Source organism: Lissotriton vulgaris, unplaced genomic scaffold (genome assembly GCF_964263255.1).
Source record: "Lissotriton vulgaris unplaced genomic scaffold, aLisVul1.2 SCAFFOLD_227, whole genome shotgun sequence".
NCBI lineage: Eukaryota > Metazoa > Chordata > Amphibia > Caudata > Salamandridae > Lissotriton > Lissotriton vulgaris.
The window spans coordinates 1,237,963-1,253,420 of NW_028242055.1; the positions used below are offsets into that span (position 1 = coordinate 1,237,963).

At 53.2% G+C, this 15,458-nt stretch overlaps 1 protein-coding gene across 1 annotated transcript in view; it reads left to right on the plus strand.

Moving 5' to 3' along the window:
- Window positions 1-898: 898 nt before the first annotated feature.
- The window catches only part of LOC147669079 (uncharacterized), a 101,976-nt gene continuing 87,416 nt past the window's right edge, over window positions 899-15,458 (plus strand). The window contains exon 1 of the mRNA XM_086948244.1: window positions 899-1,214. The gene's annotated coding sequence lies outside the window, so the exon portion shown is untranslated. The remainder of the gene's footprint in view (window positions 1,215-15,458) is intronic.

The following is a 15,458-nucleotide window of genomic DNA, read 5'->3' on the forward strand; positions in this document are numbered from 1 at the left end:
TCACTTCCGCCTCAGCTCCGGCCCACCACCTCTCCCGGGCCTTCAAAACAGACCTCAACGTTCGCCTCCTTCAAAGACACTTCCAAAGTTAATTCGCCCTCTATATTAGCTGAAGGAAGACCTTTTAGTATAGAAAATGTCTATTCTCCATGACTATGGAAGTGCCTTCCCAGTGTGTTCTGCAATTTATTGCCGTATTATCCTTCTACCTGTGTTGGTTCTCCTTTGTAACATGCACTCGTCACTTTTCTCTTGTAATACACTGTTTGCTCCTCTCACATTTTGTTTGCTTTCGATACTTGCACAAGTGCCACCATTGCCTACGTAAAGTTTGTTCTTGTGTTTGAATGTCTGCCATATATTGCAGTATTAATCCTCTGCTTGTATGTACGCTTTTGTAACCTGCACATGTCACTTTTTCCTCCTGTAATGCACCGTTTGCTCCTCTTGTATTTTGTTTGCTCACAATAGTCACTTTTGCTTCATGTTACCTAACGTTTGCTTTTGTAATTTGTTCACTTGTAATTTTCTCCTCATGTATCATTGCTGTTCCTATTGTGAAGCCTCTGACACCTTCGGGTTAAGTCCGCGCTATATAAAACACATTGATTAAATAAATAAATAAGCCCTGCCTCCAGGGTGCCAGAGCCCCTTAGAAAGATGGTGGCAAGAGCTCTGTTAATGATAATGGTGTCTCGGTACCCCTCACAAAAATGGCGTCAGTCGCGAGCATAAGCATAGGCTTAAAGGTAATAGTGACCCTTAGAAAGATGGCGGCCTACTCAACTGTAGTCAATTTACCCCTCACAAACATGGCGCCTGCGGGAGCATGAGCCTTGTGTCCAGGGTAACAGTGCCACTTACAAAGATGACCGCCGGTTGTGACCCGGAAGTCCTCCTGCTGCTGGTGACGCCGCCCCGAACAAAGATGGCGTCCAGCGGAGCGCCGGTCATGGAGGGCCCGCAGGGGGCCCCTCAGCCGCCTCTCGGGCCCCGCGCCCTGATGTGAGGGGGTGACCCGCCGAGCTGTGGGGGCCGTGCCGTCCTCCCGCCCCCCCCCACGCGCGCGGCGCCGGTGCTCCTCCAGCCGCACGCGCCCGTGACCCCCGGAAGTGGCGCACCGGAAGCGGCCGGCCCTCCTCCCTGACAATAAACAGGCAGCGCCGAGGCCATCTTAGGATCCTAGCGCCTAGAGGCCGCGCCGAGGAGGGCAGGTGAGGGGCCTGGGGGACGAGGGGAGGGCCTGAGGGGGCCACGGGAGGGAGGAGCATGTGAGGGGCCCCTGGGGGCCAATGACCGGTCCCAGTTGACAGGGGGGTGGTCGTGCTCCGCTCTCAGGCTCCAAGCAGCCCCCCCCCCCTCCCGGGAGGCAGGGCGCGTCAGTGAGGGAGAAATGACCGGGTCACGACCAGAGCCCCCCTCCATGCACAGCCCATCCCCCTCTGTGCAGAATCCCTCCCCCATGCACAGCCCCTCCCCCTCCATGCACAGTCCCTCCCTCATGCACAGCCCCTCCCCCTCCATGCACAGTCCCTCCCCCTCCATGGACAGTCCCTCCCCCTCCATGGACAGTCCCTCCCCCTCCATGCACAGTCCCTCCTCCATGCACAGTCCCTCCCCCTCTGTGCAGAATCCCTCCCCCATGCTCAGCCTCTCCCCTTTTGCAGAATCCCTCCCCTGCACAGTCCCTCCCCCTCCATGCACAGTCCCTCCCTCATGCACAGCCCCTCCCTGCACAGTCCCTCCCCCTCCATGCACAGCCCCTCCCCCTCTGTGCAGAATCCCTCCCCCATGCACAGTCCCTCCCCCTCCATGCACAGTCCCTCCCTCATGCACAGCCCCTCCCCCTCCATGCACAGTCCCTCCCCCTCCATGGACAGTCCCTCCCCCTCCATGCACAGTCCCTCCTCCATGCACAGTCCCTCCCCCTCTGTGCAGAATCCCTCCCCCATGCACAGCCCCTCCCCCTTCATGCACAGCCCCTCCCCCTTCATGCACAGCCCCTCCCCTTCATGCACAGCCCCTCCCCCTCTGTGCAGAATCCCTCCCCCATGCACAGCCCCTCCCCCTCCATGCCCAGTCCCGCCCCTTCATGCCCAGTCCCGCCCCCTCCATGCAGTCCCTCCCCCTCCATGAACAGCCCCCCCTCCATGCACAGTCCCTCCCCCTCCATGCACAGTCCCTCCCCCTCCATGCACAGCCCCTCCCCCTCCATGCACAGTCCCTCCCCCTCCATGCACAGTCCCTCCCCCTCCATGCACAGTCCCTCCCTCATGCACAGCCCCTCCCCCTCCATGCGCAGCCCCTCCCCCTCCATGCGCAGCCCCTCCCCCTCCATGCGCAGCCCCTCCCCCTCCATGCGCAGCCCCTCCCCCTCCATGCACAGCCCCTCCCCCTCCATGCACAGCCCCTCCCCCTGTGCACAGCCTGCCCCTCTATGCACAGCCCGACCTCCTGTGCACACCCCGCCACCCTGTGCACAGCACGCCCCTTGTGCAGTCCCTCCCCCTGTGCACAGCTCTTCCGCATGCACAGTCCCTCCATGAGCACTGCTCCCCCATGAAGAGCCCCTCCCTGTGCACAGCCCTCCCCATGCACAGTCCCTCCCCATGCACAGTCCCTCCCTGTGCACATCCCTCCCCCACGGGGAGGCCCTCCTTGTGCACATCCCTCCCCTATGCAGAGTCCCTCCATGAGCACAGCCCTCCCCCACGCAGAGTCCCTCCCTGAGCACAGCCCTCCCCCACGCAGTCCCTCCCTGAGCACAGCCCTTCCCCCACGCAGTCCTTCCCTGAGCACCGCCCTTCCCCCACGCAGAGTCTCTCCCTGAGCAGATCCCTTCCCCCACGCAGAGTCCCTCCCTGAGCAGATCCCTTCCCCCACGCAGAGTCCCTCCCTGAGCAGATCCCTTCCCCCACGCAGAGTCCCTCCCTGAGCAGGTCCCTCCCCCACGCAGAGTCCCTCCCTGAGCAGGTCCCTCCCCCACGCAGAGTCCCTCCCTGAGCAGGTCCCTCCCCCACGCAGAGTCCCTCCCTGAGCAGGTCCCTCCCCCACGCAGAGTCCCTCCCTGAGCAGGTCCCTCCCCCACGCAGAGTCCCTCCCTGAGCAGGTCCCTCCCCCACGCAGAGTCCCCTCCTGAGCAGATCCCTCCCCCACGCAGAGTCCCTCCCTGAGCACATCCCTGTCTAAAGGTGCTGGGGTGTTGTTGATCCGTCTGGGTGTGGATGTTCATTCAAAGAGCCAGGTCTTGAGGTCCCTCCTCAGGTCCGCAGGTTGCTTGAGATGGAGGGGTAGGATGTTTCAGGTCTTAGCGGCGAGGTATGGGAAGGATATTCCTCCGGTTCTCGTCTTGTGGGACGGAGGCCAGTGCGAGTTGTCTGGCTGGTGTGTGGAAAGCGAGGTAGTGGTTCAGATATACTGGTCCTACGTCATCGAGAGCCTTGTATGCACGTGGGAGGAGCTTGAAGGTGATTGTCTTGTTGAGTAGGCGCAAGTAGAGTTGTTGGAGGTGTTGTGCCCTGTTGCTGCGCGGGCAATGTCGAGGACCAGTCTGGCTGAGGTATTTTGGACGTTCTGTTGTTTCCTGAGCTGTTTCTGAGTGACACTGGCATAGAGTGCGTTGCCGTAGTCAAGTCTGCTGGTAATGCATGAGTGATCGACTTTCTGGATTCTGTTGGGAGCTCTTTGAAAGTCTTCCAAAGCATGCGTCGCATGTGGAAACAGGGTGATACTGAGTTGATTTGGTGGTACATTTTTAGGTCTCGCGACCTATCGATGTGCGCAAGCGCATCGAGCGGAGCGAGAATTCAAGTGGCGAAAACATCGTCAAACGAAAGGGCTTTCAGCCCCGCGGTTTTCATGCAGTTCCTGTGTACATGCACGCGCATCGCATGCAAGCCCAGCCTCTCGCATTCCCAGGCTCTCCCGCCCCCATCCGGCATCAGGCTTCTCCTCCCTAGCAGCACTCCTCCCACACTAGCACCTCCCCTCTCTCTCACCGCAAACACAGCCTTGCCCTAGCAGCACTCCTCCCACACCAGCAACTCCCCCCCTTCCACTCCAGCACCTCCCCTCTCTCTCACCGCAAACACAGCCTTGCCCTAACAGCACTCCTCCCACGAGCATCTCCCTAATCCGCCTGCCTCCCCTCGTTCGCATTCACACCCCCCCACCAGGCTCTCCCGCCCCCATCAGGCTTCCCTCCTAATCCGCCTGCCTCCCCTCGCGCATTCACGCCCCCCCCCCCCCACCAGGCTCTCCCGCCCCCATCAGGCTTCCCTCCTAATCCGCCTGCCTCCCCTCGCGCATTCACGCCCCCCCCCCCCCCCCACCAGGCTCTCCCGCCCCCATCGGCTTCCCTCCTAATCTGCCTGCCTCCCCTCGCTCGCATTCCCGCCCCAGGCTCTCCCCGCCCCCATCAGGCTTCCCTCCTAATCCGCCTGCCTCCCCTCGCGCATTCCCGCCCCCCCCAACAGGCTCTCCCGCCCCCATCCGGCTCATTAAGTCGTGAAGATTACATCGCAATTCACTTCCTGTTTTCGGCTTTTCCGTAGCTCTAGTTCGCTGTGGAGATGAAGTTTTTCGCATTATCGTATAACGGGCTGCACGAGGAGGACAAAGACGTACACATCGAGCTCTTCGTGAAGGTGGGTCTACTGGCCGCCTCTGTTTATGTGCGGGCAGTCTCAGGCGGTGCGGCTTTAAGTGATTGTGTCGCTCACGCCAGGGCAGGGTATTATGCCGTGGAACGGCCCCACCTCTCGCACCCCTCAGAGCACAAGCGGACATTTCCTAGAGCAGGCCAGCCTAGTGTCTCAGACATCCCCAGCACCACACTCATGCCTTCACCATATACAGCATGGCATTTCAAAAACACGCACTAAGATTGCTGTGCACAGTGCTCGCGGAAATTTTACCAACTGAGGGATCTGTCCTGGCACAGCAATATAAGTATGCCGCCCCCAGCAGACCACAACCAGAATGGGGAACTTCCAATAACTACCCACTAGGGAACACCCCACACAAAGGTCAAAACTACTTTTTAAGATCATACTAGCCGCTTAGCCGCTGACTGCACACTCAGTGTGGTGTAATCGCACACCAGACCCATATGTTGTTACCCACAACCAGTACCCGATTGGCCTGCACGCATAGCGTCCCAGAAGAATACACCCATTATGTAGCACCACCACAGACCACACCTGGTTCAATGCTTTTATCAACATGCATGCAGCTACACGCTGCACTCCCTGTGGTGGCCTACTCCTTGCGGGGCCCTCCCCAAGGTATTACTTCATGTTGCTGTTTTAAAAAAAAATGCTTTTCTCAACATACATGCTGCTACGCTCTGCACTTCGTGCTATGCCTTACTCCATGCTGTGCTCGTCTCTCCCTCTACTGTGAAGTCCAACCGCCACCTTCCGCCCGTCACTGCTTGTTTTTATTTTTAAATGCTTCTATCTACATAGCTGGAGCTACACGCTGCACTCCGTGCGGTGCCCTACTCCGTGCGGGGCTCCCCCCCAGGGATTACCTCATGTTGCTGTTTAAAAAAAAAAATGCTTTTCTCAACATACATGCAGCTACACGCTGCAATTCGTGCTGTAGGGCACATCACGAAGCGCAGCGCGTAGCTGCATGTATGTCCAGAAAGGCATTTTTTTCGACCCGCCGCCATTCACAGCACTCCTCCGTGCTGTCCTCTTCTCGCACATCTCGTCATATTGTATTTTTTACATGCTTTTCTCAACAGAAATGCAGCTACGTGCTGCACTATGTGCAGTGTCCTACTCCATGCAGTGCCCTTCACCACCATTGCCTCATGTTGCTTGTTTACACAAAAAAAATGCTTCTGTTGACATGGCTGCAATTACACGGTGCACACAGTGCTCAATTATATAGCTGCGGTGAGACAATTTCTTAAAAACGATGTGCCATGCCGTTACCAAGCACATTGTTTATCCGACTATTCTGTGCAAAAGAGGAGCACTGTTATACTGGCTAACTTCTCATATTGTACGGGCCATATCTACATGCAGGGTGTGGCTTAACAGCTAGGGCCGCCGACTCTGAAGCTGGGGAAGCGGGTTCAAGTCTGGTGGGAGGCTCAATCATCCTGGGACTCTGGATGAATCACTTATTCCTAATCAATTAATTACATAATTCCAGTTGGTAATACAAAGACGTGTGAGATCAGTTTTTAATTACTTATATAACTTATTATTACTTATTATTTGCAGAAGGTATGCGAATTACTATTTGGAAACACTTCCGCAGTGATAAAAGTAAAAAGGCTGTTATCTGTCTGTCGCAAAGCCCAACAGGCAACAAATGGCACAAGTTCTAAAAAGTCGTCATATTTCTTAAGTGACTGGTGTCTGTTGATGCACATCTGTGGGCTGTCTGCTTCGAGTGTTCATGCTTACAGTGCTGTGGAAAATAAAGCTCGAATTTAAGAACAGTTGGTTAAAGCGTCTAAACCCGTTCCCAATATCCACTAAGCTGCAAAAACTACTTTTCTTTTACATAATTGTCTCGTTTGCTATTGTGGCGCAGATAGCCGTTTGCCGTTGACAGTTACGTTCCCAAGTGGATTTAAGAAGTAATTCGTGGCCCCAGGCTTACATTTGTTTTCCACACACAACATTTCTGCAGGCACACCATTTTTTTCCCCTCATTGCCTACTGCGTTTACTGTTCTTCCGAGCTCTCTGGCACATTAAAATGAAATAGCCGAGAATTTCTTTTGATCTTTTTCTTTTGAATTCAATGGGCTTTCTTTTCAGTAATGATGTCTGCAGCCCGCGCCTATCTAGCAGCGTTTCCCTGGCTCCACTTGCGTTCTTGTATGTCCCAGAACACGAGGCGCGTGCGCACAGCTACCTAGAACCGGAAAAGGAAACCCTTTGCGGTTTCCGAGACACTGAATGACTCCTGCGCAGAAGAAACATGCCACTCACTCACGCAACGCCACTCATCCACGCAACCCCACTCACACATGCAACGCCACTCACACATGCAACGCCACTCACACATGCAACGCCACTCACCCACGCAACGCCACTCACCCACGCAATGCCACTCACCCACGCAATGCCACTCACCCACGCAACGCCACTCACCCACGCAACGCCACTCACCCACGCAACGCCACTCACCCACGCAACGCCACTCACTCACGCAAATCCACTCACACCCACACAGTGCCACTTTTACCCACACAGCACCACTTTCAGACACACAACGCCACTCACACCCACGCAAGCTCACTATCGCACACGCAATGCCACTCACACACGCAATGCCACTCACACACGCAATGCCACTCACACACGCAATGCCACTCACCCACGCAACGCCACTCACCCACGCAACGCCACTCACCCACGCAACGCCACTCACCCACGCAACGCCACTCACACACGCAACAACTGGCACTGGCGTTGCCGAATTTGGAAAGTTGGAGCTATTGGTTTTGTAAATGACATTTTATATTTATATATTGTTATTGACAATGCCAATAATGATATATAAATATAAAATGTCATTTACAAAACCAATAGCTCCAACTTTCCTACTGCGAGACCTATTGGCAACGCCAGTGCTTGTTTTAATTACATTTTTCAGACCTATCACATTACATTCGATATGCACCATATCCGTTTGTGCAATGATCTTGATTCACAAAGTAATGGTCATGAAAAAAACCGATCACGTTACAAATAATGTCTCTTTGTAAATTTGCTACAGTATCATGCTGCCGAGATAAATTGATAAATTGAGTCAGATCAAGTAGTGCAAGAGTTCAATATGTGTTTTTAGTAAGAAAAAAAGTGCCATAATAACAAACAGCTGGAAGTAAGGGAGGGGAAAGAAGGGGGAAGAGGGGTGCAAAGGGGGATCCGGGGCTGCTGGCACAAGGGTGGTCTAACTATACCAAGCGCATGTATAGTGGTGGGTCCCCGCGTTTCTATTGATTGCCCAGGGGTAGAGGAGGCGTAGGAACTACTGTCCGCTTGTGATTGGATGTAGTGTTGCAACAGCCGCCATATGTATTTGCGGTGGGATTAAGATGGCTAAGGGTCCCAGTGAACTGACCTCTGCTCCTGACAGAACGCCGCATCCCAAGCCATTCCTTTCATTAGGGGGTCCCCCTCCTTCCCCAGTTCATTGCAATTCGCCTCTTAGCGAGCAAGACAAGGAGGTCCCAGGTTTCCTACAGTCACATGGCAGGTCTTTCACATACCCTAGCAGTCTAAGCATAGGGGATCTGTGTACGCGCAATTGAAGCATCTGGTTTATCTCATCAAAAACAGTTTCCCAGTTAAGGTGAATACTGGGACATCCCCAGGCAAGGTGGAGGAATCTTGCCTCAGGGGAGCTACACCGCTGGCACGGCGCCTGCTCTATTACTCTTGCTTTTGGAGCCAAATAGGCGTTCTGTGTAATCTGTGGATACATTTGAAGGGAATGAGATAGAGGTGCTAGGTCGGGGATAGGGCGTGCGCCTACGCGCAGCAAAATGTAACATTTCCTATGTGATAGAGATGCGCAGCCTTGCCTCCCAATCTTGGTAAGGTCCATGGCATGCGAAGGGGCGCTGTCTGTTGCATGTCTGCATATAGGCGTGTGACGAGCTTGCATGGAGAGGGCTTCCTCAGGAAGCTCTTAAGGGTGGGGCATGTTGGGGGCGCAGTTGGAAAAGAAGGGAGGATGGCGGGCAGTGAGGCTCGCAGTTGGTAAATTGTCAAATGTTCTAGTGTGGACAGCTGATCCTCTTCCCGTACTCAGTGTAGCTCAATAAAATGTTAGTGAGCTTTAGCTTCCTCAGTCTGTCGCCAGGGCCCGCCACGGCCAGTAACGGTAACACCGGCTGCCTAATCAGAGAGATGGAGTCGACGTACAGTATCTCCAGTTGTGCCCTCTGGTGCAGTTCACTCCATGCCCACACGAACAACCCACAGTGTCCACCGCACTCCGAGGCCGGGATTGTATCGGATATACCTTATTGGAGGGGAAGCAGGGCAATCTGGTCATGTTGAGGTGCAGCGTGTGCCATGAAGTGTGTAGAGAAGACCCAGTGCAAAGCAGATTGGGCTTGGGCGCACCAGTAGTATAAATTGAAATTGGGCGCCCTGCTCAAAATGTAGTGTGAGTGTTTCCCAGGAGATCGGGGCTGCCTGGCCGCCCAGGCCAGGGTGGTTATGTTGGATCATAAATTCTTCCTGAAACTTTGAATGAGGGGGATCAGGATGTTCATGAATAGGTAGAGGAGTTTTGGTAGTACCACTATTTTGGCTATAGCCATCCGTCCATTCGGGGACGGTGGCAAAGTGATACATCTCTTAATGCGCAACTCCAGCCAATCCATTCGTTTACCGTAGTTGGAGTGCCATAGTTCCGCGGGATCTCGACATATCCAGATGCCCAGGTATTTCACTGAGTCTTCTGACCATTGCAGTGGAAATTCTGAGTGGACTTTAGATGTGGTCCCTGTCAGCGGGAAAATCGTTGATTTTGTCCAATTGATTATTATTCCGGAGAGCACACCAAAACGAAGAAACTCCCTTATTCGGTGGTGTAGGTTGTCCGTAGGGTGTTTCACGTATAACGTGACATCTCACTATATGCGGATGACAAGAATCACCCGGGGAGTGAATGCCAGGCCCCTGTGGACAAGATGTGGAGAAGTGTGGCTCAGGGGCTAGAGGCGGCAGACCCGGAAGCTGAGATCGGCCCTGGACCAGGGTTCAATCCCCCGCCTCGACGGGGCTTGGGCTCAATAGTTCCACGGACTCGATAATTCTCGCTCCGGTGCCTACTCGACTCACGGGTTCACACTCTGCGACTCTGGGCAATAGCTTGCTTAATCTCCACAACGGCCCCCCGCGGCGGGATGCCTGGCTTTCACCTTGTGGATACCCTGCCGGGGTTATCTCACAGGGGAATACCAGGACGGGTTCCCTAAGCAAGCGCTTAGATGCCTGCGATGTGGGCGGTTTGCGCTATATAAATACATGTACATTTACATATGTTGCTGCAGGCAGGCCGTGAGAGGCTCCATGGCTATGGCGAAGAGGAGGGGCGATAGCGGGGATCCCTGACGGGTGCCGCAGGAGACCATGAAGAGTGGCGATATTACTCAGTTGACTCTGATTTATGCTGTGGGAAGAGAGTACAGCAGGGTTATAGGTTTAATGAACTTGGGGGTGAGACCTATGCTGCAAGGTGAGCAAATAGATATGGCCATTTGAGCAAATCAAATGCCTTAGTGGCATCCAAGAAAATTGCTGCTGGCTCCAACTGCAGGTCTACCTCTTGCATTCTGGCAAAAAGCGTTCGAAGGTTGTGGGTAGTCACTCTGCCAGGTACAAAACCAGATTTGGTCCTGGCAGAGCACCATTGGCAGCATCGGTAGAAGCCATAAGACGATGAGCTTGGACAGTATCTTATTATCCACGTTTTTATTATGGACAGCAACCGATATGAGTCGCATCTCAAGGGGTCTTTGTCGGGTTTCAATAGTGGGATGATTAAGGCATCACTGAGGGAGGGAGCATTCCCCGCTTCACTGATTCCTCAAACATGTTAATGAGGCAGGGGCAAGTATGGCAGAATATTCCTTATAAAATGCTGCGGTCAGACTGTCAAGTCCTGTCACCCGGCAGGGCGCGTATAGTTCGGATCACCCCCTCCTCTGTGAACGGTTCGTCTAGGTAGGCTCTATGCCCAGCTTCTATCTATATTAACTGTATAGAGTCAAATAAGTCTGCAAGTCCGGGAGTGGTTGACTCTTGTTGGGCTCTGTACAGGGATGAGTAGAAGGAGACTATTACTGATTGTACGGCTGACTGGCCCACTGCTAGCTTATTGTCAGCCATGCAAAGTTCGGGATGTAGTCACCTGCCCATGGCTTCCGAAGGAACCCTGCCAAAGTCCTTCCTGTCCGATTTCCCCCTCGCCATACCGTCTAGCCCATGCCTTCCTACCTAAGAAATGAGATTCGCGCATGGTTGCTTCGTGGAATTCGCCCATTTTCTAATTTAGTGGAGCAGATTTTAGTTATCCTTGGCAAAAAAATCCAGTTCCAGCAACTGCGTATCTTCTTCTAGGCGCATGAGATTGCCCCCAAGAGAGCGAAGCGCACCCGCCTGCTTGGCTATGCGTTCTCCACAAATAAACGTCTTGAATGCCTCCCACAAGGTCGAAGGGGAGTCAACAATGCCCTCATTAAGCAAGAAATATTCAGAAATGGACAGTCTGATCGTTTCACGAAACACTCGCAACGCTCTCTGCTGGAGTCTCTAGCTGAACGCCCTGGCCGGATAATCAGGGACATCCAGCATGCACGCCACCGGAGAGTAGTCTGAGAGGGTCGGGGGTAAATGTGACCTTTCGGCTGCCCAGGTCACCACGTCACAGGAGACCAACCAGTAGTCGATCCGCCACCAGGTAGGTCCAGCGGACGTCACTCATGTGCCCTGCAGCTCTTGGGGATTTCTGTGATGCCAATCATACATCAGATCTCCATCCGAGATGATGGCTTGCACTTGCGCCACGGCCCTAGGGTGAGGACGACGCAAGTCGCCCGACCTGTCCATTCTAGCGTCGAATACAACATTGTAATCTCCTCCCCATTCTGTTGAGCTGAGGGGGTCAACCAAATGCCGGATGTCAGTGAAGAAGTCCAGAACATCCATCCGCATTGTGGCCATATATTGAATTCAGGCAAGGTGGATTTCACCCAGTAAAGCATCAAGCATTACATAGCGCCACTTTTTGTCACAGAGGTAGTGCGTGTACGCCAGTGCAGCCCCTTCCTGATTAAGATGGCCACCCCCGGGCAGAGTTAAAATAGCATGCAATGTGTTTCTCGCCGACCCAGCTCACTCGAAAGCGCCTACATGTGTGCTCAGTGAGATGCTGCTCTTGTAGGAAACAAATGCTGCCTTGTGGCGCTCAAGGTGTGCGGCAGCCATTCTCGTCTTGCGCATATTATTCAGGCTGCGGACATTCCATGTGATGCACTTAACTCTGGTCATGATGCCATAACATTCTGGCAGCGGTTCCCCCCCTAAATGTGGTGTGTGTCTAGTAGCTCTGTGAGGGGAAGGGAATGGCATGTCAGTCATTCTCATTAACTACCCACACAAGCCTCCCAATCAGGATGAGCAGTAAACTCAATTATCCCATGTTCCCACCCAAAAACAAGATGTATGCAAAACTGAGGAATCATACCTGGAAGGGGGGATCTAGGAGCCCAACGAGCCAGCCAGCCAAAGATGGGCAGCGGGACGAGGGGTGCGTATTTGAAGCAGCTGGACTTCTTGCAAGACAAAAATATTCAATACCGCAAGAGATAAAGGATACACTTGGGGAGAGTCATTGTCCAATAATGCGGCACCGGCCAATGCAGCTGGGACTGTATCAGCAAGTGCTCATGCGGCCTCAGGGACGCACATGTTCAGTCGCTGTCGCTGGTGCGATTACCCTCCTGCGCGTCTCTGTGCAGGAGTTTTTTTTTTTTTTTTTCTTACCATTCGCAAGTCTTTCGCATATCGGGCTGCGCCCTTCAGGTCTGTGAAATATGTGGTCCGTCCCGCATGGAAAACACACAGGTTTCCGGGTATAGTAAGGAATATTTAACATCCAGTTGTTGCAGGGTGCATTTAACTGCCAGGAAGTCCCTTCTAGCTGCTTGCACTGCCAAGATGAAATCCTGATAAAAGTACACCACATTTTGCATGTCTCTTGCAAGCCGGAGCACCGTGTCCCTGTCCCGATAATTCAACAGACACGCAATAATTGTTCTAGCAGGCGCTCCTGACTGGGGACGAGGGCCCAGTGATCTGTGTGCTCGTTCCATAATACAAATGGGTGATAGTGATTTGCCACAAAGGTCATGCAGCATTTCCTCAATATAGTCTTACACACGTGCCATTGCAGTGGATTCCGGCACCCCCACGATTCGTAGATTATAGCAGTGCGATGTGGCCTCCAAATCTTTGTTTTTTTGTTTTGAAGGAGCCCACCATCATCCTCCAGCGCAGAGGTATGCCGTTCCACTTGCTCAAGGCGCTCATCATGCTTAGTTACTTTCTCCTTGAGGCGGTCAAATCTGTCTGACAGCAAGTCTATTTTGTTGTTGATGGTAGTGAGAGACTTTTTGAGGTCTCTGTACATTGCTCGAATGTCTCGTTTGGGTAGTAGCGTCACCCGGCTCGGTCTCTGGCTGGGTGTCTTCCGTGGCTGAGGAGCCGGTGGTGAGTTTTCATTGTTCAAAGACTAGTTTAGATTGTTTGACGTCCGTTTGCCCATACTTTGGTTGTGGTCATGGCCCCAGCGGGGATATGCGCTTGTCTTGTTGGAGGCGGCTGTTCAAGGGATGAGATATTTAACAACAAGGGGTGGTGATGGGCAGAGTTTCTGAATTAAGCAGAATACTCTCACCCAGTCAAGAGATCAGGGCTAGATCCAACACCGTTTTTTAGCTCACTGCACCATCCCAGTCAGAACCTGGCTATATGCAAATCAGTCTGTTCCTGTCCCAGTGCATGATGGGAACAGGGCAAACCAAACTACCAAGCCAATTCTTACACTGGGAAGGAAACAAGCTTCCGGGGACCGGTTTCTGGCATTTCAGCCGTCGTCGGCCCGGCTTGCTTGAATCCTGATGGTGCAATGAGCAAGGGACTCACATCTGAGTATACCCTTCCACGCTTAGGGTGGACAAAATATTTAACAACAAGGGGTGGTGATGGACAGAGTTTCTGAATTAAGCAGAATAATCTCACCCAGTCAAGAGATCAGGGCTAGATCCAACACTGTTTTTTAGCTCACTGCACCATCCCAGCTCAGAACCTGGCTATATGCAAATTAGTCTGTTCCCTTCCCAGTGCATGATGGGAACAGGGCAAACCAAACTACCAAGCCAATTCTTACACTGGGAAGGAAACAAGCTTCCGGGGACCGGTTTCTGGCATTTCAGCCGACGTCGGCCCAGCTTGCTTGAATCCTGATGGTGCAATGAGCAAGGGACTCACATCTGAGTATACCCTTCCACGCTTAGGGTGCACTGGGCCAGGGACAGACTGATTTGCATATAGCCAGGTTCTGAGCTGGGATGGTGCAGTGAGATAAATAACGGTGATGGATCAAGCCCTGATCTTTGGACTGGGTAAGAGTGGTCTGCTTAATTCAGACACTCTGTTCATTACCGCCCCCTTTTCTGAATCGTTTTTGGCCACTATAGGTGTGGCAGGGTATACTCAGACATGAGTCCCTTTCTCACGGCACCATCAGGATTCAAGCAAGCCGGGCCGAAGACGGCTGAAATGCCAGAAACTGGTCCCCGGTAGCTTGTCTCCTTTCTGGTGAAGAATTGGCTTGGTAGTTTAGTCTGCCCTGTTCCCATGATGCACTGGGCCAGGGACAGACTGATTTGCATATAGCCAGGTTCTGAGCTGGGATGGTGCAGTGAGATAAATAACGGTGATGGATCAAGCCCTGATCTTTGGACTGTGTAAGAGTGGTCTGCTTAATTCAGACACTCTGTTCATTACCGCCCCCTTTTCTGAATCGTTTTTGGCCACTATAGGTGTGGCAGGGTATACTCAGACACGAGTCCCTTTCTCACTGCACCATCAGGATTCAAGCAAGCCGGGCCGAAGACGGCTGAAATGCCAGAAACTGGTCCCCGGTAGCTTGTCTCCTTTCTGGTGAAGAATTGGCTTGGTAGTTTAGTCTGCCCTGTTCCCATGATGCACTGGGCCAGGGACAGACTGATTTGCATATAGCCAGGTTCTGAGCTGGGATGGTGCAGTGAGATAAATAACGGTGATGGATCAAGCCCTGATCTTTGGACTGGGTAAGAGTTGTCTGCTTAATTCAGACACTCGGTTCATCACCACCCCCTTTTCTAAATCGTTTTTGGCCACTATAGGTGTGGCAGGGTATACTCAGACATGAGTCCCTTTCTCACTGCACCATCAGGATTCGAGCAAGCCGGGCCGAAGACGGCTGAAATGCCAGAAACTGGTCCCCGGTAGCTTGTCTCCTTTCTGGTGAAGAATTGGCTTGGTAGTTTAGTCTGCCCTGTTCCCATGATGCACTGGGCCAGGGACAGACTGATTTGCATATAGCCAGGTTCTGAGCTGGGATGGTGCAGTGAGATAAATAACGGTGATGGATCAAGCCCTGATCTTTGGACTGGGTAAGAGTGGTCTGCTTAATTCAGACACTCTGTTCATTACCGCCCCCTTTTCTGAATCGTTGTTCATGGGATGAGAGCGCTAGCAGCTCCCCCGTTGCAACTCACTGTGTCTTAGTTGCCTTCAGGCGCCCGGACCCTCTGGCACGCAGCTGGTGGGGATGTTGCACCGCAGCCGTCGGGGGAGGGGGGACACGTATTCAAGGGACGGTGTTTTCTCAGGTTTCGCACCGCCAGTTGAATCCTTCCGT